This window comes from Siniperca chuatsi, linkage group LG22 (assembly GCF_020085105.1).
Source record: "Siniperca chuatsi isolate FFG_IHB_CAS linkage group LG22, ASM2008510v1, whole genome shotgun sequence".
NCBI classification, from domain to species: domain Eukaryota; kingdom Metazoa; phylum Chordata; class Actinopteri; order Centrarchiformes; family Sinipercidae; genus Siniperca; species Siniperca chuatsi.
This window is the reverse complement of record NC_058063.1, coordinates 7,665,322-7,692,554: the sequence shown is the minus strand read 5'-3', so window position 1 is coordinate 7,692,554 and position 27,233 is coordinate 7,665,322. Positions and strand designations below refer to the sequence as shown.

At 42.0% G+C, this 27,233-nt stretch overlaps 1 protein-coding gene across 2 annotated transcripts in view; it reads right to left on the bottom strand.

The window, feature by feature from the left end:
* Nucleotides 1-27,233, bottom strand: part of kdm6ba (lysine (K)-specific demethylase 6B, a) — a 108,372-nt gene that overhangs the window by 41,169 nt on the left and 39,970 nt on the right. Inside the window, exon 4 of one of the 2 annotated variants that reach the window (XM_044182847.1) lies at nucleotides 22,532-22,598. The gene's annotated coding sequence lies outside the window, so the exon portion shown is untranslated. Of the gene's footprint in view, nucleotides 1-12,664; nucleotides 12,870-22,531; nucleotides 22,599-27,233 lie in introns of those variants that run through there. The other variant, XM_044182846.1, reaches the window with a different exon arrangement.

The following is a 27,233-nucleotide window of genomic DNA, read 5'->3' as shown; positions in this document are numbered from 1 at the left end:
GTGGATGGAGAGAAGATGAAAAGATCGGGGATGACAGTCTGAGCCACACAAGGACAGAGAGAGAGAAGGAGGGAGAGAGAGAGGGAGATTGTACTGGCATGGGGGGGGGTTACTCTGGGACGCCAGAACCCAGTGACATGACACAGATGCACTGTGCTACTGTGCAGAGAGGAGGAGGGTATAGAGCGACAGAGGAGAAAAGAAGAAGAGGGGGATGGGTGTGTGAGAGCTAACTGCCTCTCTGCTCTGTTTCCACACTATTCTGTGGAGACAACGATGGTAGAGTCAGTGTGAAGATGAAAACATGTCTTTTCATGTTGAAAGAGCTACGTGTGACGTCAGTTCATCATTATAGAACATTATTATAACTATAACATTAATATAATATAACATTACTTAACAAATTTAAGGAGATGAGATCATATCACCCCTTTTCTGGCCTCTCCTCACTGGTCAGTTTTGGATTTTAAGATTTTACGAATTATGTTTAAAACACTCGATGGGCTAGTTACGAGCTACACTGTAAATTACTGAATTGCTGATCCCTTATGAGGCAGATCCTCAGTAAATGTTCTTCAAACTGTTGCTAAATCCCCATTCAAGACTGAAGCCAAAATTATACTTTTGGGATCTGCGCAACTGCAAATTTTATTTATTCAATTATTATTGCTGAATGTTAATGTGACCATCTGACATTCTTTACGCTTTACAATGTGTGTCACCAGTTCCGACTTTGCTGAAAATGTGCTGCATTGCTTTACAGCACAAAACATAAAGAGGGCACTGTCAGATCAGAAATGCTTTATTGATCCCCGAGGGGAAACTCAGTGCACACTTGAGAATAGAAGGAATAGAAGTACTAAGCAAATCAAAATATAATACACTATAATACAGGTAAGGAGTGGATGTAAAGTATAAAAGCTAAAATAAGTACCAAGTGGATTTAGAGGTTGATAAGTATGTACGGTATAATACAATATAATAAGTAATAAGTAATAGTGCAATAATGAGTACTGTCAAGTTAAGTGTAGCTTATTAAGATGATTATGAGACGGTGGATATTGCACAGCAGTAATAGAAGTATGAATAAATATCAATAAATTAACTGAAAACAGAGTATATTGCACCGGAGTATTAAACAGAGAATATTGCACAATTATTTCAAGTATTACAGTGACTGTAAAAGACTGACCCTTAGAGGGAGGAGTTAAAGAGTTTGATGGCCTGTGGCACTCTGTGGTGCATTTTGGGAGGATGAGTCTTTCGTTGAAGGTACTCCTTTGCTTGACCAGCACGTCATGGAGAGGGTGGGAGACACTGTCCAAGATGGCATGTAGTTTGGCCAGCATCCTCCTCTCTGACACCACCGCCAGAGTGTCCAGCTCCACCCCCACAATGTCACTGGCCTTACGGATCAGTTTGTTGAGCCTGTTAGCGTCCGCTACCCTCAACCTGCTGCCCCAGCATGCAACAGCATACAGGATAGCACTGGCCACCACAGACTCATAAAACATCTAAAGGAAAGTTGGAAAAAGTAAGACGATGAGATGGAGCAATGGCAACAGGCAGCATGGACGTTGGCGCATGCGCACAAGCTGCAGCAGCACAAGGCTTTATCTTGTAATAGCAGATGGAAGGAGTCAAAAAGCCCTTTTCAGACATGGAATATTTAACATTGCTGGCTTCATCTATCTGTTAAAGTGATGGCATTGTGTCATTCAGACATATATGACTTATACGTTATAACTTCAATCAGACATGACAGGACATTTACAGAAAGAGCCATGTGCTTGCGCGATATTTGGCACCTGGTGCACGCGAGAGAGAGAGAGAGAGAGAGAGAGAGAGAGAGAGAGAGAGAGGTAATGTTACAATAGCAAGAAAGAACAATGTCATTTGTCCTTTCACAGGCTGCATCACTGATGGATTTTTAAACTTATTTTGCTGTTGAAGCCTTAATTAATGACCATTGTGAACGCGAGGGTTGCTCGCCTCTGCTTCTCATGGTGAATTTTCTCCTTGTGCTGCTGCAGCCTTTAAGTTAATCCGACTGCATTCAGTTTAGTTCAAATGTTACTAGGTCCGCCCTAGTAAGATTGATAGTCGTGACTTGCTTAGTCAGACATGGGACCAACATGTTAAAGTGCCGTCAGATTAACGCAAAGGAGTGCATGTCTGAAAGGGGCTGAAGGAAAAATCGCCAACATGTTTATCCTCTTCTGTAAAGCTTGAGTAAACACCCGGTAGGGACAGGGTGGCAGAAGAAACAACATTCATCAACATCTTTGTGGCAGGAAGCATCAGGGTGTAAAGGAAATGTAGTCTTAACGATAGTAATAGAAATGGTGTGGCATAAAGGCTGCCAATCATCTCCACCATTACGCTCATTGGTTTGTTGTAATTATACTGACATATTACAATTTGACAGTGATGTTTAAAATGCTATATGCAACCATTTTAATTTGAAACAGATTAAGATGCACACATTGTAGCATATAGAAAATTATATATGCCGTCTCGTCTGCTCTATAACACATACACCCACACGCTTGCACATGATCTAATTTCCAAGTCGCATGCAGAGGACCTTACAGCAGAAGAATGTGCTTCCACCCACACACACAATCACTTGTATTTCTTTTCACTACAGAATGTCAAACATTACCATACATATATGCATGCAGGCAGGCTATCAGTCTGCCAACATATAACAGCAGAGCCCTCCATCCATCCATCCCTCCCTTTACCCTCTCTCCTCATTCATCTCATCCCCTGCTTCCCTCCATTCCTCCCTTCACACCTGCCAGGCCTACAGCAAGGTCACACACCTCAATTACCCTGCGCGCACAGACACACACACATGCACAAAGAGCGAGAGAGGGAGTGTGATAGGGAGGGAAGATAAGAAAGGAGGGGGCGAGAGCAGATTTCATGCTACCCTGAGCACTGGCTAGCATGCACCAACGTTTCTGACATTATTTATGATGTGCAATGTTCAGTACCTGCCCTCTCCTCTCTGCTTTATCTCCCTCTTTGTGTCTCCGGTTCAGGCGACCATAAGCATTACTCCTCAGCCAACCATATGAATAGTAACAATGATGGTATCCTCACATATTCTCTGTAAAAACAAATACACATGAATGCAGCTTTGATTTATATACAACAGCAAGATTAAAAAATCTAAATAGTGACAACAACGTATTATTTCGAGAGATTATAATTAGTTTTTTTCATTAGACGGAATACATTTGAAGTGTCATGTTCAGACAGCAATAGTCACAAAAAATGTCATCACAATTTAAAAAACAAAATCACAACTGCCTGCAGCAATGTAACGAGAGCAGCCGCTAAGAGACTTTATAATCACTAGCTGAACATCACTAATAGTCTGGATATCAGGCTGCAACATCGACACTAATGTGCCTTACAAATAACACACCATGAATCCCAATGTGCCTAATAGCCATATTAATGTACTAGCAGTTAATGTGATCCTCCTATTAGGGCTTTTTGTATCTGCAGGCAGACTGCTGTTCACCCATGCAGCCACGGGAGGCAGCCAGCTGTGTTTACACTGTGGGCTGATACAGCTGCCATATGGCAACAGAGTACAGGACACACACAGCTCTTGGAAACTGCAAACACACTGCCCAAACAGCTCACAGTGCACGCTCAGCCCCGTGTTTAAAGCTCCAGTTTGATTGGAAACTTTGAATAAAAGACTCAGAAGGGTTGGTCAGAGCCTAAAACTTCTGAGAGAGAACAAATAGAAAGATATTTTGTAGCAGTGGGCGATGGGAGGGTGGAGGACTCCAGTTTGGGCTGTAACACTCGTTAGAACCACAACACTGCTCCAATATATTAAAACCACCTACACATGTCGGCCTATGGCCATCAGCTGATGAGTGTAGGAGCTTGTAATGTTTTAGTCGACTTCTCAAGCCACTTGAACGCACAGACTTTTTTTTGTGCCTTAAGAATATATTCACAGTTTTTCCTTTCTGCTGAATGTATACAGAAGGAAGAAGACTGAATATGCAGCGCTGACCATCTGACAGAGAGGAGATCGAGTACACACTGTGAAGCTTGTAATTATATATATCAGTGATAGAAATCCTGTGGGAGAGAGTCAGCCTGTCTCATGACCTAAACACACCCCCCCCCCCCGCCCGCCAACACACACACACACAATCTATAGCATATTGTATCAGTACAGTATAGGCAGCTTCCATAGTGCTTCCAGACATCTAACACTAGTCAAACAAAAGGAAACAGAGAAAATCAATTACAACACCAACACTGACCCCCTACCAAACACACACACACACACCCATCTACTTCTCCCTTCTCTGATCTCTGCAATCAAAGCCATCTGATCACAGTATGTGTGTGTGGGAGTGACAGAGAGTGCCAAAAGCGAAAAGGGTTGAGGGTTTGGACAGATGTATTTCTAGGTTTTGGTTGACACAGCTTTACACGTTTAAGGTTAGGAGGGACAGGACAAGGGGATGAGGGATGAACGACAGGAAACTGGGGAGACAGAAAGGAGAGAAGGCTGTGAACAGATAGGGGAAGATATAGGAGAGAGGGAAGGAGAGGCAGGACGCAGACAGACAGAGGAGGGATGGAGGGCTCAACTCCTCGAGACAGATCATGTTACTGGTATGGGGGCAAACACACACACACACACACACACACACACACACACACACTCTCTCAGACCCATAAAAAGGTCACAGTGCACCCGCTACCCTCCAGACACACTCATGCAGAGACACCGATATTCTCACACTGTTTTATACACACACTGAATGCACACCTGCCAATTCTACAAATGCATGGCTGACACAACTGCACTTGTGAAATAATGTCTACACATACGGTACATACAAAAGAATCTGCTAAAACACACTCAAAAAGACAGCAGGGGACTACCATTAGACAGAAAATGAGGCTGATAATAATGTAAATTTGAAAGATTCAACTGGATCTTACAAAATAAATCGACTCGTGTGGCTCAGCTGGGACTTGTGACTCACATATTAAAACAAAGGAGCAAGAGACATTGTGGGGAACACATGTGTACACACAAAAGCACTGCTATCATAGAAGTTACACAAGTGAGGGGTCAGGGCTCAGTGTGGAACTGAGTTAAAGAGACAGGCGATGTAACACGGGAGAGAAAGCAAGAGCAGGAAAGAGAGAGGAAGAACAGGGAAAAGAAGAAAGCGAAGAGGATGTGGCAGGTTGGGTGGGAAAAGAATGAAAAAGTTGAAAAAAAAAATGTTTTTCAAAACTTTGATGCCAATAAAGCCTTTGAATTGAACTGAATGAAAAAGAAAAGAGAAAGGGGAGAACAGGGAGGAATAGGAGGATGAACAGAGTAAGATAGGAAAGAGGGAGCAGAAATGAAGGAGGAAGAGAGGAGAAGAGAGGAAAGATTTGAAGTAGGAGAAGAAGAGATCTCTAACCAAATAATCTACAAAGAAAAACTTCCCCCTCCTTGATGTGTGTGTGTGTGTGTGTGTGTGTGCTTGTGTCTACATTTTCCCACTTTTCTCCTTTTATCAACCCTCCATCCCCTTAGAAACATAATTGGGTTAATGCATTACTGTAAGTCAATCAGCTGGATCGATTGAGGTCATTGTGGGGTCACTCATGTCATAGCCGATCTGTGTGTTTGTGTGTGGTTTTGAGGGCATGTTGTCTGGGGTTTGTGTTTTTGTTTTGCATGTGTCATTAACGAACGTCCACAGATTTACTAACCTGATTACTGGAGTCAGATGTAGAGTTTAACTTGTGTGCATTGCTGTTGTATCACGCACACACACATGATTCATCAGCTGTTTGCATGCGTTTGTTAGGTACAGGGGTTCAGTCTGCAGAATGTAGTATTGCATAAGGAAGTATAGATACTAGTAGGACTCTTAACATACTGTAGAACACAAGGGTATGCATATGACAAAAAGTTAGGATTTTGATTTATATTGTGAAGATGATAACTTTTCGCAACATCACAATATTTAGTCTAAATGATCTGATGAAATCTAAAGAAAGAAAGAAACCTTCATTAAGCCATTTTCATATCAACACCGAATTAGATGAATAAATTCCTTTTAATGTGAATGTACTACTAGTGATCTCAGTGAGAATCAACCCCCACTGTGCAGTACCACCTCAGACGAGTGTATGCTACAGAAGAAAATGGCAGAAACCAAGAAAATGATTGGTTAGTGAAGAAAGTTGTAAATCTAGCAAGCCAAAGAGATATTTTTCAATAATTGGAAAATATCTCACCAAAGCCAAAATGCTTGTGAGTCCAATGGGATGCCCATGTTGCTAGGCTTCTGCTGAATGTGCAAGTAGCCTATTGTTAGGCAAGCATTTGGTTCGATAATAAATTGTTACTTATTACTTGTTGACTTATTACAAAATAAAAATTGGAACACATGACTACATGTCCTCATATGTACAGCCCTGGAGCAAATAGACTCACATTGAGCGAGTAAAACCAGTGAGACCAGTGAGACAAGGCAGGACTGAACATTGGCTTCTTGTTAAAAGACTGAAACACAAACACATACCTGCGATCAAACCCAGCTCCCTGACAGGGGTTGTGAAAGAGACACCTTTTCATTCACAAAGAATCCCATGCACACACACTCAAGTGTAAAACCCAGCCTGCATCTACTTTTGATAGTGGTCCCAAGGACATACACTCAGCTTCACACACACATTCCTAAAACTCAGGTGCAGACACAAGTACAGAAACAACTTCTCATGCGCACACAATGAGAAGCTGGGCACGGCCACATTACTTGATGAGAAACACCACAAATAAACAAATACAGAGAAAACGAAAAGGAGAACAGCATAAAAGCAGAAACCTTGAAAGAGCCTGCACATTTGTTGTGTGCACAATTACAGAGTGCAGGAAAAACACAGGGCATAGGCCATTTGTCATGTGTTTATGTGAATCTGTGTTTGTGCACTCATATTATACATTCTGTTTTTTCTGGTTTACATTTTAGGCATTTAGCAGCTGCTCCTACCCATAGTGCAACAGTAGGATAAGCTTCAATGCAGATATCATTAACATTACAAGCAGCTAATAATGAATACAAGCTAATACAACAGATGGGGAAAAAACACATTCCTTTATCTCAGGAATATTCATGCATCATTAATGGTGAAATAAAGACGTGCTTGGTGCAGAAATAGGAGCCAAGACACAATGTCTAGTAAAAGTCACGCACAATCAAATACCTGATAGGTTTCAATTCTAAAACTCAACACTCAACATTTTCTAGTGTTTAACCCCCGTCAGCATTTCCCTTTCTTCTTCTCCTCATTCCCTCCCCTTTCATCATGAGCTATAAAGAACTCTGCGTCCTTCATTACAGAGCTAGCACACTTTAACAATCTACAACCCTTCACACACATTATGCAAGAGACACTATAAACATACACACCGTTGACCTTTGCCAAGCAGTGATAAAATCAGCCATGCAGCGAGGACCTAAGCATGCAGACGCACACACCCAAGCTCCGTGGTACAGAGGCCAACACAAGAAACCCAACACAATCTCAACTGTGTGTTGCATGTGTGTGTATTATGGATTTGGTCTTCACTCAACCTGAGTGCCAATCCCCTGTCTATCCCCAGTAGTAGTGACACGGCCCTCTCCTGACTGAGACAACTGGAAGCCATTACCTTAAGTCAACAAACCCCAGCCCATCTCCATCACACAAAGCCATATGCACACTCCTAGCATACTACCTCTGCCAATGGCCCTGTGTGTGTGTGTGTGTGTGTGGGGGGGGAAATCTCTCTTCATCTCCAGGCTCCTTTTTCTTTTCTCTCTTTCTCATTCTTCTTTCTCTTGTGTATCTCGCTGACTGCAGCTCAGATCCAGACCAACTTGAATGAATAAGGAAGTCAGGCTGCAGCACGTGGATCTGACCTTCCACCAGACTGCCTAGCCTCTCTGTCCGTCTTTCATCACGTCTCAGTCGCTCTCTTTGTTTTACTCTCTGCTTATCATACACAGCTACCTACACAGGCTAGTTTCTATGATGGATATTAGCTCCAAGGCCAAAGCTAATCTGCCTGAGCCCTTTGCCCCCACATAATAGAATTAACCACCTAAGACTTATCCCTCTGTGCCTTAACGAACTGTGCTTCTGAATATAAAACTAGTGTAGTCATAGATAAAGCCTCAGACCAGAACGTTTAGCCACAGAATAAAATGCAACTGTACTGTCTGTCTGTATGTTTGTTTATTCAGCCAAATATGTGCTCTGAACAGCTGACTGCTGTTAAAGGAAAATGCTGTTAACACTTGCACCAATGTATAAGCAGTATTTAATACACCACATTGCACCTTGGAAATCTTTTGGAGACAATACAAGGCCAGCTGGTACCACCCACTGCATATACACAGTTCACTTATGCTTGTTTCCTTCCAAACTAAATAAATACAGCAAATTTGTGTAATATTGCTTTAGCACAAACCACCAACACTGTCCAACACAAATCCAAAATGCATCACTCTATACTCAGCCTGCACAATATATCCAATATTTGCTTCAAACACACTGTTTAAAGAAGCAACTGGCTAATCTGAATATAGATACATGTCTTATTTTCTACTCTCTGACAATACATGATGCTGCACAACAGTCATTCAGTCCTTCCTGATCAACACCTATTTGCACAAAGCTTTATCCCTCTGCTGCAGAAGAAGTGATGTGATAAACAAAGCAAGAACTGTGTGGTGGGCTTTAAGAGCAGTAGTCACTATGGCTCTGATGTGGTCAGAGGAAGGCAAGCTCAAACTCTGATGGAAAACTGAAATGAACATCAGTATTATCTTCCAAAGAGGAAAAACACTTAGAGAGGAAAAAACACAGATGGACATGAAAGGCTATAATATATCAACAAAGGTGTCACCAAAATTAAGAAGTACAGTATCTTTGTTGTTTATCACTTTAGTCACTCTAAACATGTTAGGACAAGAGATTGAGAACAAATTGATTCAGCAAAAGAGTCAAAACAAAGGTTTTGATTCAACTTTTTAACAGAAATCAAACACAATCACCTAATGTGCTGCAGATTTTTCCCAGGGAAGATCTACTTCACATCATAAAGTTCAGAAATGCAGAAAAAGCTTTTATCAACTGGCTATGAAGTAATATAACACTCAGGCCCAGCTCCAGCCTCTCTCTCCACAGATACAACTCAGCCACGGCGCCAGCCAGCCAGCCAGTCAGCCAGCCAGCCTCCCCTCACCTCCACCCCTGAACCTCCTCTCCTGCCTGTCTGCTCTTCTCCTTCTCCTCCCCCTTTTCCCCCAATTTTAAACACAAGGCTGCATCCCCCCCGTTCCTTTTCTCTTACTCTTCTGTCTGTCTCCCTTTTTCTTCTCCAGGCACCACACTCAATCATCCTCCCCCTCCTCCTCCCCCCTGCCACCTCAGCCTCCATTCCAATGAATGCACAATCTCCCCCCTTCAGCCGTGGGGGGACTGCCCCGGGGCTGAGGAGGGGTAAAGAGGAAGGCAGCACACATGCACACACAAATTCAATCACAAAAACACACTCCCCCCACCTCTTTTCTATGTGTGTTTGTGTGTATGTGCACATCTGCAAAGGAACACAAGAGCACGGTGGGTGACATACGGGGGTGGGAGGTTTGGGTGGCGTCCTAATGGCTCTCAGTGCAGGAAATAGCTTGTTGCTACACAGACAGCTCCAGAATCAACTGTCATCACGGGCCACATCCCCATATTTTATCTCCATTGCAAAACACACATGTTCACTCACAGCTGTGCCGGGTCACCCCCTCCTCCAAATAATGACTATGCAAAACTGTGGCCTACAGAGAAAAAAAAAACAACAGCCTTAATGGAAAGTAATGGAATCTCACCACATTATAGTTGCTATTATACTATATTACTTTGTGTCTAATGAAAAAATAAAGCCTTTTGTTTTCTACTGTCATTTTTACTGAGAAGAAAGGAATATTTTGTTTGGTAAGATAAAAACTAAAATTATTATTTTTTTAAAGATGGATGACGCACAAAGGCTGACTAGGTATTCACCTTCAAAACATTTAAGTTAGGCTGTTAGACCTGGAGAAAGCCTGAGAGATGAGAAAAATGCCCCTTTGTTTTTGTTTGTTTGCATAAACGTAACATAAACATTATTTATTTTGAAATAAAAAGAATATTGATGTATTCATATGCCCCACATGGGATTATGAGACACCACTAAATATCAAACATCAAATGTTTGGCATAACCAGGAAAGAAAAACTAACAAACAAACTTAACAATGAAAAATCCAACTCCATTGTAATAGTAGTTTCTGCCATACATAGTTTATACTATCAATTTAATTCTACTATACCATTTAATGTTCTCTAGTATGCCTGTTGTTCAACTTACCATAAAATTACTTATTATAGAATAGGATTTTCCCTTCTATAACACAATAAAAGTCCATTCTGTTCAAATCTAAATCAGTTATGTTTACCATTTAACACCTTTGACTATCATATTATTTGTTGTCTTATTCCAAAACTTATTTAACTGCACAGCACATTTTATACAATAAGTTACTCCATTTGATCAAACATACAGAACTCTATCAAAAACTAATCCATGCTAGCATAATCAATTCTGCCATACCATAATGTAATATGTCATGCCATATCATATTCTCCTGTAATACACCATTCTCTGTATTCCGTATGGGAACCAGCAGCACAGTATAAACAGATTAGCGCAGCATTAGCACTGGCTGTCTCCTGTATACAGTATTTCCTAATCGGGCAAGGCTATGTTGGGTAGTGAGTGAGCAGCTATGATGTATTCCAGCCCACAGCAGGCGACCCTGGCTGAACTGCGCCTGGCACGCCACGATTGGTTAATCGCAGCTGGACAGGAAGTGGTGGAGGCATAAAAAAAAGAAAGACAAGAAAAAAGGGAAAAGGAATTTCAGAGAGTAGAGGATGCTCTACTTCCGCTGGTAATGAACTAATGAAAAGAGAGAAAGGAGGAAATTCCCTGGGGGGGAACAGGAAGGGCGGGGTGGCAAATGAAATAGTAACAGTGATTTTGCCTTGTACGTGGAAGTGTGTGTGCGCATGCGCGGGCCGGGTGCTCACGTGTGTGTGTGGAGGAGTACTATAGGGATCAGTTTACAGTAGTACGCGTGAGATGTCTTTCTAGTGAGGCTTTTATTCTAGGAATGTTTGTACTGGTTCAAACACGGGGGGGCATGGACTTAATTAGGACAGGCGTGTGCGCACACACACACACACGCACGCACGCACACTCAATCACATACTGACACCAATATTAGCTCCAGGCAGACGCCGGCACAAGTGTTGTGTTTCTCACACACTCGTGCAGGGAGGAGCATGCGCACGCGTACACACACACACACACACACACACACACACACACACACACAGAACGCCAGCTACTATTAGCTCTTTATATATCAGTAACACACACACACACACACACACACACACACACATTTACAAAACGGGTGCTGACCGCAGACCAGACTACTGACAAGAACAAGCTGAAAGCCCCTAGACCACAACACACTGGACGGGACAAAACACTTTGTAGTGCAGACCTCTGTGTGTTTGTGTGTGTGTTTAACTGTGTGTTAAGAAGTTAAAAGGATCCGGCATCTGTGTGTGTGTGTGTGTGTGTGTGTGTGCAGAAGAGATAGGCATTTACTGATTAATGCTTAGGCAGCAAAGTTACAAGACCCATGTTCAATTCAGTCACCTGTCTATCTCACAATGGAGAGATAAAGAGAGAGGAGAGATACTAGTGGAAAAAGCAGAGAAAAAAGGAAAAGGAAAAAAAACAGAGAAACCTTTTGTGCAAACTGGCATTTAAATCAGCGAAGAGCGAGGGGTGATGACGAAAGAGAGAGAAAAGACATGGGAGAAGAGGATGAAGGAGTGAAAGGGGAGACAAAGAGAAGTAAAAATGAACTAATTTTGTGTTTTGTTTCTGCACCGGTGAGCCAGCTGGCTGTGGAGCCGTCAGGGGTATTTAAATCGCCCTGCTCTGACGTGAACCACTGGTTTTTAAACTAACATGTTGGGACTGTCAAGACCTTTCTTGACAGGGTTTCCTTTTGCTTCCCAGTAAAATGCAATTACTTTAATTTCTAAATATTTGCTTTCATGTAAAGGAATAGCAGACACTACTGTATATAATGACTAATCTGATAGGAGCTTTCACTCTTTCCACCTTCAGTACACAATCAGCCAGGAGAGGACAGATCTTTTACCAAAAAGGGGCTCTGTAGTCCTGTGGTTGTCTATTTTGGGGCATCCTTCACATGCAAAAGTTTGGGAAGCCCCGTGACATAAACATTCAAGCCCGTCCACAAAGACATATACACACACAGCTCCAGCTGGAGCACACAAGCTCCCTTTGTGCTGCATTCCTCACGCCTTTTAGCCTTAGCATCAGCCTTTAGCTTAGCTCCTCTCCATCTGCACGCACACACACACACACACACACACACACACACACACACACACACACAGCAACTTTCTCCTGCTTTTGTCTGCAGAGCGGTAGCGGTGACACAGCTGAGAGCTTGAGGATAGGAAGCTTGTCTTACCGTGGCCGGGCTCAGGTTGAGCTCAGAGGGAGACACGGGGTTAGCTCGGTGGAGTAAAATCCAAAGGAGGTTTGTTAGTTAAAGCGACAACCAGATCAGCAGATTCCCACTACCTTTCCTCTCCTTGCCTTTCCTGCTGCCTTGCCTGCCTGCGCTCCCAGCTTTGTGTGTGCCTTGTATTTTCCCTTTAAATTGCACAGGCTGCCCCCCCCCCCTCCCCCCGCCTCCCTAGCACACACACACACACACACACCGAGCCAGCACACAAAACACACACTGCTCCTGAATATGACACTGTTGTCAAAAGCATGCAGCGTTGTTGTTGTATATTTTTTCTTATTCTACAACCTGCAAGGAGAAAAAAAGAAAAAAAAAGCCCAGACCAAAATAGAAATCCTTTGTCTCTCTTATTCTCTTCCTCTCTAAAAAATAAAGTGACTCTGGTTTTAGATCCTCTTCTTCTCCTCTGTCTGTGTTTCTCTTTCTCACCCTCTCTCTATATTATGGCTTTTTTTCCTCAGTAGTCAAACAAAGAAAGGAAAGGAACAGAGCGAGCGCACACGCGCACAAACACACACACACATTCGCTTGCTGCTTTCTCTCTCCCTCTCTCACATACACATGCACAGGCTTGGAGCCCAACCCCCCAGCCTGCCTCCCTCTGATTTTTTTTCCCCCTCCCTGCCTTTCTCTAAACAGCCCCCCCCCCAGCCTGATCTGGCCTCGTTCTCATTCGTCTACTACCCCTCCCTCTCTCTTCCCTCCCTCTCTCCATCCTTCCCCTCCCTACCTCTGTGTGTCAAACAGATGGGATTGGAGAGCAGGAGCCTCTGTGTTCACTCTCTACCTCAATTTCTCTTCTTCATTAGTGTGATGTTAGCCTGATGGAGACATGCTTTGACCTACAGTACACACACTGATGATTAAAAAACTAATCGATACAGATGCAGATAACCTATCAGGGTTATAAAACTCTGCAGTGTGTGTTGCAGCGCAGATGTGAATTTATTACACCAACATCTTCGCAAAACAGATGTGTGAAGCCAGCGATAAGGGTTAAGGATATGAACCAGCTAACATGTGGCACGATGAGAACAATGGCTTCCTCGTTCAGCATCCAGATCTGGTACAATGTGACTACTGAAAGACTTGGTAAATCTTTTCCTGCCTTTACTGACTTCTGTCAGCATGTGTTTTGATTGGATTTACTACATCCAATGTCTGTTTCTAATTAAATGAATTAGATTAGATGATTTTTTTACTGCCATTTTCTCTTTTCACTTATTTTCTCGATTTTGAAACTTGGGTCCTATTTTCAGTTTTAGTTTTATTCATCATATACATCAATTATGATTACACTGTACTTACCAGAGTAATGCTGAGATGGGAACATGGCAACATTGGGAAAAAAACCAAAGCAGTCAGGCGATCAGACAGATTGTAACCACGCCAACAGTTTAGCCAGATTATCTACACCACTTTATGTAGAGGTAAAACCGAAAGTGAGCACACCCAAAATGTCTGTAATAATTCCTCATTGCACAGGAAAACTGTGCACGCGTACAACTACTCCAAGTATGGTAGGTCAAAGCCGAACCAGGAAGTTAACTGGACCTTTACAACGGACAATTTGGTTAATAGTTTTACCATTGTTTTCTTTTCCAAATTTGGCTGACCTTGGGTTTATTTAAAACCTGTCTGCTCATGTTTCTTGCTCGGTTGTACCTCTTTTTATTACCGATAAGAATGATAGCCAAAACTATGAAAGTAAGACCGAAGTTGTAAAAAAAAAAAAGAGAATGGTTGTCAGTTCTTTTTTTGGGGCTTTTTGCCTTTATTTGATGGGAACAGCTGAACAGAGACAGGAAATGTGGGAAAGAGATGGGGGGGGGTGGATTCGAACCCGGGCCGCTGTGATAAGGACTCGTACATGGGATGCATGTTCTACCAGGTGAGCTACAGGCACCACAGAATGTCAGATCTTTTTGCATTGCATTATGGATTTTTTCCCCTCTTCCATGGTTTTATCAGTGTGTGATTTCTTGTTTGTTTCCTCAAGGAAATCACTTGACATTTGTGGAACTAAGGAATAGCTTTCCAGATCAATATTACTTAGTGTGCAACTTGATAAGTCTGACAAATGAACAAACAACCAAAACTATTCAAAATGACATTTAGAAAGTCTACTATAATGTTTCCTAACAAATAATCTATACTAAATGTGTTGGTACAAAATGTACTGCATTTACAGTAAACACAGAAACTATGTTTGAGTTCTGCAGAGCTTTCAGGCTGGCACAGTGGAACAAGTAGTGCCCACTTGTTAGCTTGCACACACACACAAAAATGCATGCTTCATGTTTCCTTTTCTTCACCGGGAGTTGTTTCCTATAGCTCACGTTCAGACACACACACTCTCACACACAAACAGCATGCCCTCTCGAGTGCTGGCCACGTGCAGGAAGATGGAATTCCAGAGTGGAGAGAAAAAGTAGACAACAGAGAGAGAAAGAGAGAGAGAGAGGGAGAGAGGGAGGGTAGGGGGGTGACTGTATGGAAAATACAGCATGGAGTCGCAGCACTCTCTGACCAGGGCATAGGCTAGAGGAAATATAGAGGAAATATAGGCACTATTACTGCTCACCGACTCCTATAGAGTGCCCCCCTCCATAAAGAAGCCAGGGCACCAGAAGCCATAGCTCCAGACTTCATGACTAGAATGGAAAGGTAACAGAGAATACTGACACAAAAACATTGAGGGCAAAACTGAGGAGTTTCCAGAAAATCAACAGCTGAGTATGTGGCAGTTGTTGAATGTATGTGCCCTCCAAAAGAGGTTAATTTTATTTCAGCTCCTGCTGTATAGCATGCATGATATCAAAAGCTGCCGGCTTGAAGTGAAAACCTTTCATCAGAAGACAGCTGCAATGGAAATGTATTTACAGCTGATAACCACTTCTAATTAGTTTTATCTCATACGGATGAGTCAGAAGATGGTTGAACTCTGCAGATACTTTGAATTAACACAAATGTATTATAGATTAACCTTTTGAACCTGTTGGTATCTAATGTGGTGTGTCATTAGTTTCTATCTGGTGTGTACTTAAAGATAAAACATATTCTCCATCTAATGCTCATTGCTTCTTTGTCCATTTTCACCAGGTTATACTGTTCAATCAACATCCTGAAATAAAACTATATCATTGAACCTTTTATGCTCTACAGAAGTAAAAGAAATTGTTCACAGTATAACTGTATTATTCATTAGCTTAGACACTCCTAGACATTTAACTGAGGTTTTTGGTTATAAGCTGATGACCCTTCAACCACTATACAAGTGTGCTAAAATTCATAGTAAGAGAGGTAGAGGCATTCATGATTACAAAATAACTTTGAAAACTCCATCTGTTGACATCCATGTTCTATGGCAGAAGAATGTTGTTTGAATAAAGAGAATTACTGGGTGTAAAATGTTAATGTGCATCCAACAAACACTCATTGGCTGAGCAGAGAGGGACATACGATATCACTGGAGCATTTAACCCAACCTGCTCTAGCACCCCTCTGGAGCAGTGAGCAGGCACTGAGCTCTCCACCCACTGGGACCAGCTCCAGTCTGAAGCCAGTGCTTCAGTCAAGGAGTATGTCCCTAAGAAACACAGGGAGAACCTGCAAACCTCACACAGAAAGGTCAAAGCCAAGATTCAAACCTAGAAAAACGTTTCTTCACTGAGCTGCCACTGGGCAACAACTTCTTTGCTCCAGGTGAGGCTTAAACTCACAACCCAACCTTGCAGATTACTAAGTACTTCACATAGACCAAATGCACCATTAGAGCATATACACCAGCTGATAGTTTATGTTTTTCCATGTTTAATTTCTAGTGTACTGCCTGGGGCTCTGGGTGTACTGTAATTAAGCACTGCACAAGAACAAATGAACCAGCGTACACACGGAGCACCTAAAATGTACTAAGAGCACAAGTCTGTTTTCTTCTAAACTAAGCTGTTTGTTTCCAAAAGTTTAGAAAAACTTTGGCTTTTAATTTGTCCTTTTTAATGAGTCAAACCATTGTCAGGCTTGAACATCAATTTTTCTCATTTACACAAAAATGTTTCCCCTATCACTTCCAACAGGCGATAATTGTTTGATGACAGCAGTTGTACTCTGTATGAACCTGCACGTCAGTGTATAGAACGTGCCTTGATCACCAAAACTAACCCTGAGACCAAGACTGTAAATAAGACTTCGACAATTTATCTGGTTAAATGGGGGCAAAAAGCAAACAAAGGGAAGTAAAACAAGGTGAGTCGATGACAGAGAGCAAGGAACGGAGGAGGAAACCACCCAGGGAGGGTGGAGGAGGAGGAGAGAGGCCAGTCAATATGGTGGCACGTTACATAATTCTCTCGCTGTATTGATTTATCGCCTTGCTGATTTGGCCCCTAGCCAGTATGCTATAGCAATTGTGATATTTGAGCTGGAGCCCAGACGAAGAGGGAGAGAAAGAGAGACTTAGATGGTGAGCGCAGATAGATGGTGACTGATAGAGAGGACAGTGAAAGAGAGAGAAAAAAGGTAGAAGCGGAGAGAGGGTGAGTAATAGCTGGGAATTTGGGGATGCAGCCAAAATGACACAGATAAAGAGAGCGAAGAGAGAGGAAGTAGCAACGGATAATGAAAAGAGACAGAAGGAAACAAAGTGTTTAAGAGAGCGTTTAATTGAGCGAGATTGAAATAGCCGAGATTTGGGGGAGAGAAAACAAGTGCGAGTGGGGATGAAGAGATAGTGACAGATCGAGGGAAGGCGGGAGAGAAAGAATGTGTGTCAGCGAGTGCACTGCAGGTTATCCTTGTTGCTGTAACCAGTACTGTTATATAAGAGCCAGCAGCACTGGGCAGAACAGCCCAACACAATGGATCTGCAGGACAGACCGGGTTTACTGCACACACAGTATGTCTTCAAACACTAGGAACAGAAAGTGCCTGTGGCCACATATGCTGGATATAAACTTCAGCAGCATTCACAGGTTGCTCTGAAAGTACATCCACACTAGCTAGCTAAATTAGAAAATACACCTTTTCTCTCAGTTTTGGCTCTCTAAACGCACACTCAAAAACTGAGCTTTTTGAAAACGAAAATCTCCAGAGTGGATAAATCTTAAACACCGGCTGGGTGTAAGCTTCCAACGAAGAGCTGGTCGGATGGCCGAACACCATCTTAAACCTTCTCTCCCCTGCACTTTTTTGACAGTGGAATTGCGTGGGGGTTATGAGTGCTCTTTTTTTTTTGCTTTCTGAAATGGAACCCTCCATCAAGCATGCACATTTCACTCAGCGATTGGTCAGATGGTCAAACACTCTTTTTTCATTCTTTACACAACTATTTCTGTCACTTTTTATATGTACAACCGAGTGCACCATGAATGCCTTTGAAAGACTGTCCAAAAGTGTGATCCAATGTCCCTATTTGAACAATTATCGCGTCTTGCGCCCCTCTATGACAGCAGGGTTTTCACCCCTCCCTTAATTGTGGCCGTTCCAAACAGCTATAAACACTTTTGCTTTCAGATCGGACGACATGTCCTACAAACTAGTTTGTTTTAACTAAACCGGACCTTTAGGATGGGGAACACAGAGCTTTTGGAAAAGGATGACGTAAGCCAGGCATAGCATGGCAGCCAAGCCAAGACATGGTTGGGGCTGTGTGGCAGAAAAGTTCAGAACACATCTTTCTGTGGAATCAAAACCTCTCTGTGATCACTTATTTTGAATACCAATATAGCCAAACAACATCATACAGGTGTTGACATTACACTGTATTTATGTTTTTGTCACATGTCATAATAACATGGTGATTCGATTGACATATAGCAGTGCAGGAGTTACTATTTGCTTGGTTAGGAGGTAGCATTTATGCCCTGCGATTAAATCCCTAAGCTCTGTTTATTGAGTTGTCTGACAACAGAAAAAGAAAATAAGTAGATTGTGGATTTGGCTATATTAAAACACAGTATAGTTGGTCATGGTAGTAGAAGTAGGAGACAAAGCTGAGGTTTAACCAGCTGAACTCAGCAGAGTAACTGGGGTGTGTCAGATGCTGGCTGTGATGTGCACTCTTGCAGTTTGAAAACCAAAGTAGGAGTATGAAAACTTGAAAGTGTCACACACACTGTTCACTGAGATTCCTGTTCTTCATGCAGGAGCATCAGGGCTTCTCCTTACTCCTCCTCCATCCCTCCTTTCCCCTCTAGCACTTCCTCCTTGTTGTGACATCTCTCTTTCACTCCCTGTCTCTCCATCTCTGGATGAACTACAGACAGATGAGGGGAAGGAAGCGGCGATAAAGTCAGAAAACTAGATTAATTGGGCTGAATGGAGCACAGAGCTAAGAGAAAGAGTGAGAAGATGGAGGAGAGAAAAGGTTGAGTGAGAGAGGGAGAGAAAGGCTGAGCTAGAATAGGCTTTCCTTGTGCTACTGTGAATAATTTACTTTATTCCCTGCTCTCTTTTAAAAGATATATTCAACTGGGGGTGGGTGGGTGAGCTGATTAATTGCCAATTAATGTTTAACGAGGTACAGCTGTGTTCAATTAACACTGGTTGAGGCACTGTCTCTTCCAAACCCCCCCCCCCAAATCAAATATCATACCCTCTCGTTCCCCTTCTGCTGGTGATTCGTCACTACAGCAAGTCTTAGTCGAGAGAGATGGAGAGAAAAAGAGGTTGATCCCTTGAAATTAAGAAGCTGACTGGAGACAGCAATATTTGATCAATTACTGCAAAAACGTAGATGCTGATGCCAATTGAGAATGACTTCCGGATGGGAGCCGAAACGTCTTGATTCTGAAAACAGTGTCCAGATGACTACAACTGAAACCTTTTCTACGATGCTGACGTGAAGCACCTTTTTGTCAGTGATAAATTTTCCCAATAAGTATATGTGGATGCAAATGTGTCAGAACAAGGCTGGAACATGCTTGTCTGAGTTTGCACGTAAGTGAACGTGCATATGGTCGCTCTTTCATATGTGTGCGAGTATGAGTGTAATGTTAATCCGGTTTTCCATTCCCACGTTGAACCTGGCTCCTGACAGGACGTTGGCTCAACCAGTCAGCTTGTTTGACCACTGCAGGGCAACGCATTGCTAAGATTTGGGAAGCATTTCTATGGTTACCCATTACATCCTTCTCTTTGAAGATATACATAAATGTCTCTGTGGATAAACTACTATAATTTGAGCCATAAAGGAATAGATTGACATTTTGTGAAATATTCTTATTTGCTTCCTTGCCAAAAGTTAGAGAAGAAGTGTATAAGTGAAAAGTTGCCACACTATTACCTCGCCTGGAGCAGTGACTTCCTGAAATCTCCGCTGGTTGCCTCTAAAGTTACAGTGACGACAAGACTACAGGATGTCTGTTTCCCCGTTTCCAGTCTATATGCTAAGCTGAGGTAAACCGGCTGCTTGATGTAGCCTTATATTTACCAGACAGATATGAGAGAAGTCCTGATCTTCTAATCTAACTCTCAGCAAGAAAGCGTATTTCCCAAAATGTCAAACCATTACAGGGATTGTTTTTTGGAATTAATGGTTCCATTTTATTTAAGAAAAGTTAAGGGATGGTTTGAAGGTTCTGAAAGACTAAGATACCATGTCCAAGAAAACCCAATACTGATCAGTTGTTGAAAGACTCTTTCCAGCTTTCTAGTGGATGTTCAGTTTTGACATTCAGAAAACCTATTTTTATTCACTTCAAACTGAGTGATGGAAAAGACCTAATTTGCATGTTACTTTTTGCAATATTTTAAAAGTTAGCATAAAATTCACTTGACAGCTGGATGTAAACATAGCTAGATTTGAGGTCTGGCCAGAAAACACTTAAATCATTCTAAACTTATTTGACTGGGAACACTGAGTCCATGCTGGCAGTACATTTGACCACCATGACCAGCAGAAAGCTGACAATGTATAGACTCAGTGACCATAGAAGTACACTACACACAGTAGGTCAGACTGTGCACATTTCACCATCCATCCTACTTCTTGCTACACTATGGGAGAAATGAGCACTTATTTTGACAAAATAAGTCTAATGCTACATTGTTTTGGAAAAGGCAATGACAATGACGTTGCAAGTGCTATTGAAACGGTTTTGTCTGAAATACAGCCACCCTGTCAGCCTAAACTGAACACTCATGCTGCAGATTCATCCTATTTGCCCTCAAGTCATCATCATCCGACTGCTACTGTAGCTAAGATCATCCCTGAACCATTACCTACATTTTTATGAACTGTGCATTCTGTGAATTCTATTAATACATTTAATTTTACTTGAACAATTGAGTTAAACAATTGGTAAACCTTCCAACAATTTTTGATTTTCTGTCCTAGCAAATATTTCTTTTGGCCAACAGTCCATCTGATGTCTTTGTTATCTACTGGAATAGAACAATCAGGTTGTGTCGTTTGGTATAAATGAGTGTATTGTGTGCAGTTTACTAAGCCTTATTACAATATGTCAAGGTGGTGAAGTTCTTAAATGTCAAACTGTTACCTTCTCTGTGCCAGTTGATGTTGCCAACACAGAAAAGTCCCTGGTGTAGCTTTAAAAATGTAACACCACATGACACAAATATCATCAGTTCCAAGCACAAGCAGGACTGTATGTTGTGATGTGCGATGGATTCAGTGCAGATTGCTGGTGAACCCACTGACACCGAGACATTTGAATTCTCCACCATGCCTCCATTTGCCCTCCACCCTCTGCAAGCAAAGACCCACAGGGCTCCCAAGTTTGATACCTTTTTTTTCTCCCTCTCATCCTCCTTTTCCTTCATCCCGCCTTATCTCTTTCTTCCCACCGTTCATCTGATTCATGATCTGCCTGGAGGCTCTCCCTCCCTCCCTCCCTCTGTGTGTCTGTCTCTCTGTCCAGTAAAAAACATCATCAATGGGTCTCAATTCAGATGTTTTGCACTGTGTGTACAGTGTCTTCACTGCGGAAATGAGATTGTAGAACCTGTCTGACCTGAATAGTCCATGATCACTATACACAAAAGACACACACAGATCATATCATATGTAAATGATAGTGGGGAAGAATGAGGAGACAGATAGCAACAAGGGATGCAAAGTATCGCATCTGTCTGGTAGAGTGAAAATGTGTGTGTGTGCAGCCATGTGTGACTGCCGGTGTATATGTACTGTATTTATGTGTCTGTCCCTTTTTTCCGTTTTGGCTTTCATCACAGTCTGATACCTCCACCCATCTGTTCACAAAGGAGAGTGGGAGAGAAGAAGGGAGGAGAGTGGGAGAGAAGAAGGGAGGAGAGGTGGGAGCGTGCAGAGTTAGCTATCACTCTTCATCCCTGCTCCTCCTCTTCCTCTTTATCTGCCCTCTTTCTTTGTCCTCTACCTCTCTGACCGTCTCCCTCTCTCTCCTCCTCCACCTCCTCTCCTCCTGCCTGTCTCTCCTCTTCTTCTCCTTTCATCTTCAGATACAAGCCGAATGGAGCTCAGCTTCCTCTAAAGAGCCAGCAGGTGTATGGTGTGTCTAATTGTACGTAAGTGTGTGTGTGTGCAAAATGTGCTTTAAAGTCCTTCGCATGAGAGCTTTTTTTCTATGAAGTCACATTGTCCCTGTGTTTGTAGCTACTGTATGTGTGTGTAAGCAGTGAGTGTGTGTGTATTGGGGATATCTTGTTTCCTCAGGGGAGTCCAGGCCCATTTTCACTGTCTGCTCTAGCCAACCAACCCAGCAGTGCATCGATAATCTATTAGGGTAGAAAACACACACACACACACACACACACACACACACACACTCACTCACTCACAAACACGGACATGCCTGTTTCTCTTACCTGCCAATGCTGAGCACACTTTGGGTGTGTACTGACTGTAAATGGGTGGGCCAGATATTGCCTGTATCTGAAAAGCAAGCATACCACAGATACATTATACACACATTTATCAGTGACATTGGCTAATATACAGTATATCATAGGGAGTAGTGCTATGTTTTAGTAAAAAGCCACTTCAAACAGTCAGCCACATCTATTGTATTACATCCCCTTATGCAGACTTGCACATTCATTGCTCAGTCAAAAGCATGTAGACAATGAACATTACACCAATATGCAGTGGTGGAAGAAGTATTCAGATCATTTACTTGAGACTAATACAACAATGTAGAAATAATCCATTAAAACTAAAAGTCCTTTATTAAAAATCTTACTTAAGTAAAAGTACAGAAGTATTATCAGCAAAATGTACCTAAAGTATCAAAGTAAAAATAATCTTTACTTTATATACCATTAGGTAGTTTAGTCCAGTCGTACTAAACCAAAGGGTTGGGCACCCTCCAAAGGCCCCTCCAAAGGGTCACAAGATAAATCTGAGGGGTCGTGAGATGATTAATAGGGCAGGAAAGAAAAGAAAAAACAAAGTTCTGAAATGGGACAAGGGGCCACAACTACACACTGCTTTTTTCTAAGAGGTCATAAACCAAAAAGGTTGGAAACCACTGGTTTAATCTAACTATAGCTGTCAAATCAATGTAATGGAGTAAAAAGTAGAATATTTCCCTCTGAACTGTAGTGGTGAAGAAGTATAAAGTAGCATAAATTAGAAACACTCAAGCCTTCCACAAGATTTTGGAACCTGGCTGGAGGGATTTGCTCCCATTGAACCACAAGAGCCTTAGTGAGCTCCAGCACCAATGTTAGGCGACCAGGCCCAGCTTGCAGTCAGTTTTCCAGTTCATCCCAAAGGTGTTGGATGGGGTTGAGGTCAATTTTTTTCACACCAAACTCAGAAAACTGTTTCTTGATGGACCTTGCTTTGCAGTAAGGGCCATAAAAACTTCCCTGGACACAGGAATATCCAGAAACCTTTTGTGATCTAGTGTGAATGCTACAGTGTTTCCTTTAATGTATTTTACTGCCACACACCTCAAAAACAACTATAATCGATATCAAAGCAAAACGGCTCAGGCCTCATAATTTAAATATCAAAATCACGGCCAAAGTTTATCTGTCTCTCAAGATTCAAATCAATCCCAATGCAACAAATCTGCAGTGAAACATTCAAAGAAAAATGTAGGTAGTGGGAGCACGTGAAAAGAACAAAGGAGGCCCATTTTCTTTTAATGAGTGACCTTGATGACACATATGGCACAGATACAGACACACAGTCAAAAAAATCAAATACAAAGACAATGTAGCAAAAAATATGCAGAGACATTTAAATAATACACAGGATCTGATGCAATTCTCCCTGTACATATGAAAATACACTCATACACACAGAGATAATAAGGCGAACAGAACCCAGTGTACTGACCAACCACACAACCAAGAGTGGTAGTGATTACAGCTACCAGAAAAGACATACACCCACCGTCATTATATCTCAAGACATCCAAAACACACACACACACACGCTTGGAGAAATCGTGATGGACACGCATAAATGCCCGCACAAATAACACAGAGCCAGACAAAACACATAAACAAGATACCAACATGATGTAAGAAGGCGCAATATCAGACATCATTACAATTAAAGCTAAAGCCTGTTTATCGACCAGTTAAGTAGGACAGGAGGTACTAAGCCCCAAAGATGTAGCATGTTTACAATAACACAACCATACACAGATAGTGTAACAACATTTTAAACACCATGCTGCTGCCAACCTACATTTATTGTAGCCACATATGGAACACCACTAGGTTTTTTGTGCCATTTACAGGGGGTAAAGTCAAGAGGGACTGTTGGAATGTTGCAGTAGTAAGCAGATACAACATACTCTATAAAGCAATTATTAAATGCTATGAAAATTTCAGATCCATGAGTTTAACGAGAATATACAGAGTAAGTGTTTTTTGGGGGGATACCTTTAGTCTTAATTTAGTTTGATTAGGGCTACAATTGAAGATTATTTTCATTTGATTATTTTGCTGATAATTTTCTTAATCTATCGATTGTCAGAAATATTTGAAAAATATCTCAATCATAATTTCCCAGAGTCCAATGTGACGTTTGTCTGACCAACAGTCCAAAATCCAAGGATATTCAAATTGCAGTGAAAAAACACAGAGAAAGGCAGCAAATACATTTAACAAGCTTGAACCAGCAAACGTTTGGCACTTTTACTTGACAAGTGTCTAATAGGATTAATCAATTATCAAAATACTGACCAATGAATTTTCTTATAATTGACTAATCGATAAATCAACTAATCAGTCCAGTTCTAATTTGATATCAATAAACAGACCATAATTCGCTGTTGCACCATCATCTTGGACTGACCCAGATAAGAGGGGATTGGCACTCATGCTCTTACATGATGTCTGATTGGCTGACAATTAGTTAGCATTTAATCACTTCTGATTGTCAAAACAGAATACTAGATTACTTATAATGATACTGAATACTAATACTGATTGACGGAAGCTGGCTAATGTAACTTTATTCTGACTAGTGGACATGACTACAGGCTAGTATTACTCCACTTCCAACTAGGTAAGAATGAAAGCTGGAGAATTATTTTAAAAGCTTACGACTGTGGGTCTGATTTGGAGACAACACATGCCTGAAATATCAAAGTATTGAGAACATGCCATTATTGATCAGGATGCACATTATGAACCTTGGCTGCTTCAATTTCTAATGCTATAAAAAAGAAATTAACAAAAAACTGGGTATGTTCACTGTCTTTAAATAAACCTTTTCTGTCTGAATTGAGAAGATGTATCTTATAGAAGATCACTGCAGACAAGAGTGCAGGCCAGCACTATATACTGTAAATGTGTCAGAGAGAAGCCAGCACATCCTATTTATGCTGGCTATTTATGATGTTGTATTGTTTAGTTAATTTCTATTTATCACCTTATTTGCAAACTGAAATTGGTCATGCTGTCACTAATTCAAACCTCAAAACCTAAAACCCAAGCAATCATTTCAGGTACACCCTTAAATATTCCATCATCTACCATTTTCCTCTTTGGATAATCCCTGGATTCCTGCCTTTTGGAATTCCTCCACAGATTATCCCTCTGCTTAAACCACTCCAGGGCCAAGCAGAGGGGGAGGAGGGGACGGAGGAAAACAAGGATGGGGAGGGGAAGAAGAGGGGAGTCTTGTTTTAAGAAGTTAGAAGTCTGTGAATCTTGCTGGGCTTGCAGTTCCCCCTGCGGACATGTTTTGTGCACGTCGAGGAATGTGCTCGCTCCATCACTGTTGTAACCCCCCTCCCCCCATCCCCTGTCTCCCTCCTTTCCTTTTCCTCCTTTCATTCTCCTTTTTTTAGGGAGCAGAGGCATGTAGGTAGACATAGACAGCCGGGCTAACTCACAACAGCTTCCGTGATCTGCCTGACAACAGCCCGAGGGCCCACACATGGGCACACATACAGACACACATGCACACAGTCACAACAGAGAGGGGGAAAAAAGAGACCAAAGAAGGGCTCCGGGATGGAGCCTTGAGGCACTCCAACCTGGTGACACAGCAGCAGCTTCCCTCCAGGTCCCCGGCCAGTAAGCCCAACTAATCACCGGTTGGAAGCTGCTCCACTCCTGTTTGCTAACTGCCTTTGTTTGGCAGAAAACAATGACTAGCCCCCGCTCTCTAATTTACAGGGGAGTTAGCTCATTCCTCTGAGTGGAATGTACAATGAGAGCAGCTTGCATTTCATGACGGGGTGGAGAGATCTGTGATGGGGGGGTTGCTTATCCGGCCAGAGTGTGGCTGCGTTGAGGGAAGGGTGTAGTAAAGTGAGTTTAGCTGCTATTTCTAGATGACATGTCATTTTAAACTCATGGTCTGTTCCTGTACTGTGGTCAAGGAATGAAACACTAGTATACGTGGACTTGTACTGCACTCACAAATCTGAAGGACAAAGTACAACCTGCAAATTACATTTCAACTTTTAGTGACCAAACCTGTTGTACTTTGGCAAAGCTGCAGTCTTACCCAATGCATACAGAGAAATCCACCTTCAAACAATAAGTAATGTAAACACAGGACAAGGTGAACAATAAAAAGACAATGTGCAAGACAAATACTGAAATCCATATCTACAGAGGAAGCAGGAAATAGAAATCCCCAATAAACACACCCTAGATTGTGAGGACAAATTATGGAAGCTATTGAGCCTTTCTGAAATGCACACAAAAGCATATGCAAACAGCCAAACAATCACTCCGTGTCCACACCACTGCCCATTCGATCCCACCACTTTACTTAACCTGCAGTACACTACAATAGCTGATAGAACGGTGAGGAAGATGTGCAAAGAGAAGAAAAGCAATCCAAGATCAGCTTTTCTCAGTGAGCCAGTGCAAAGCCTGAAATGAAAGGGAATGAAAGAGTGAGAAGAAAGAGGGGAAGATGGAGAACATATGGTGTATGGGGACCTAGTTTTCTTCCCCTTCCCTCATCTCCTCTGTTTCCCCTCATCTCACACACCTGGGACCATTACTCCTCATGGAATCAACACCCAACTAAAATTCTACTTTCTTTAATTAGTTCCCTCTATTCATCCGGTCTCCCTCCCCCATC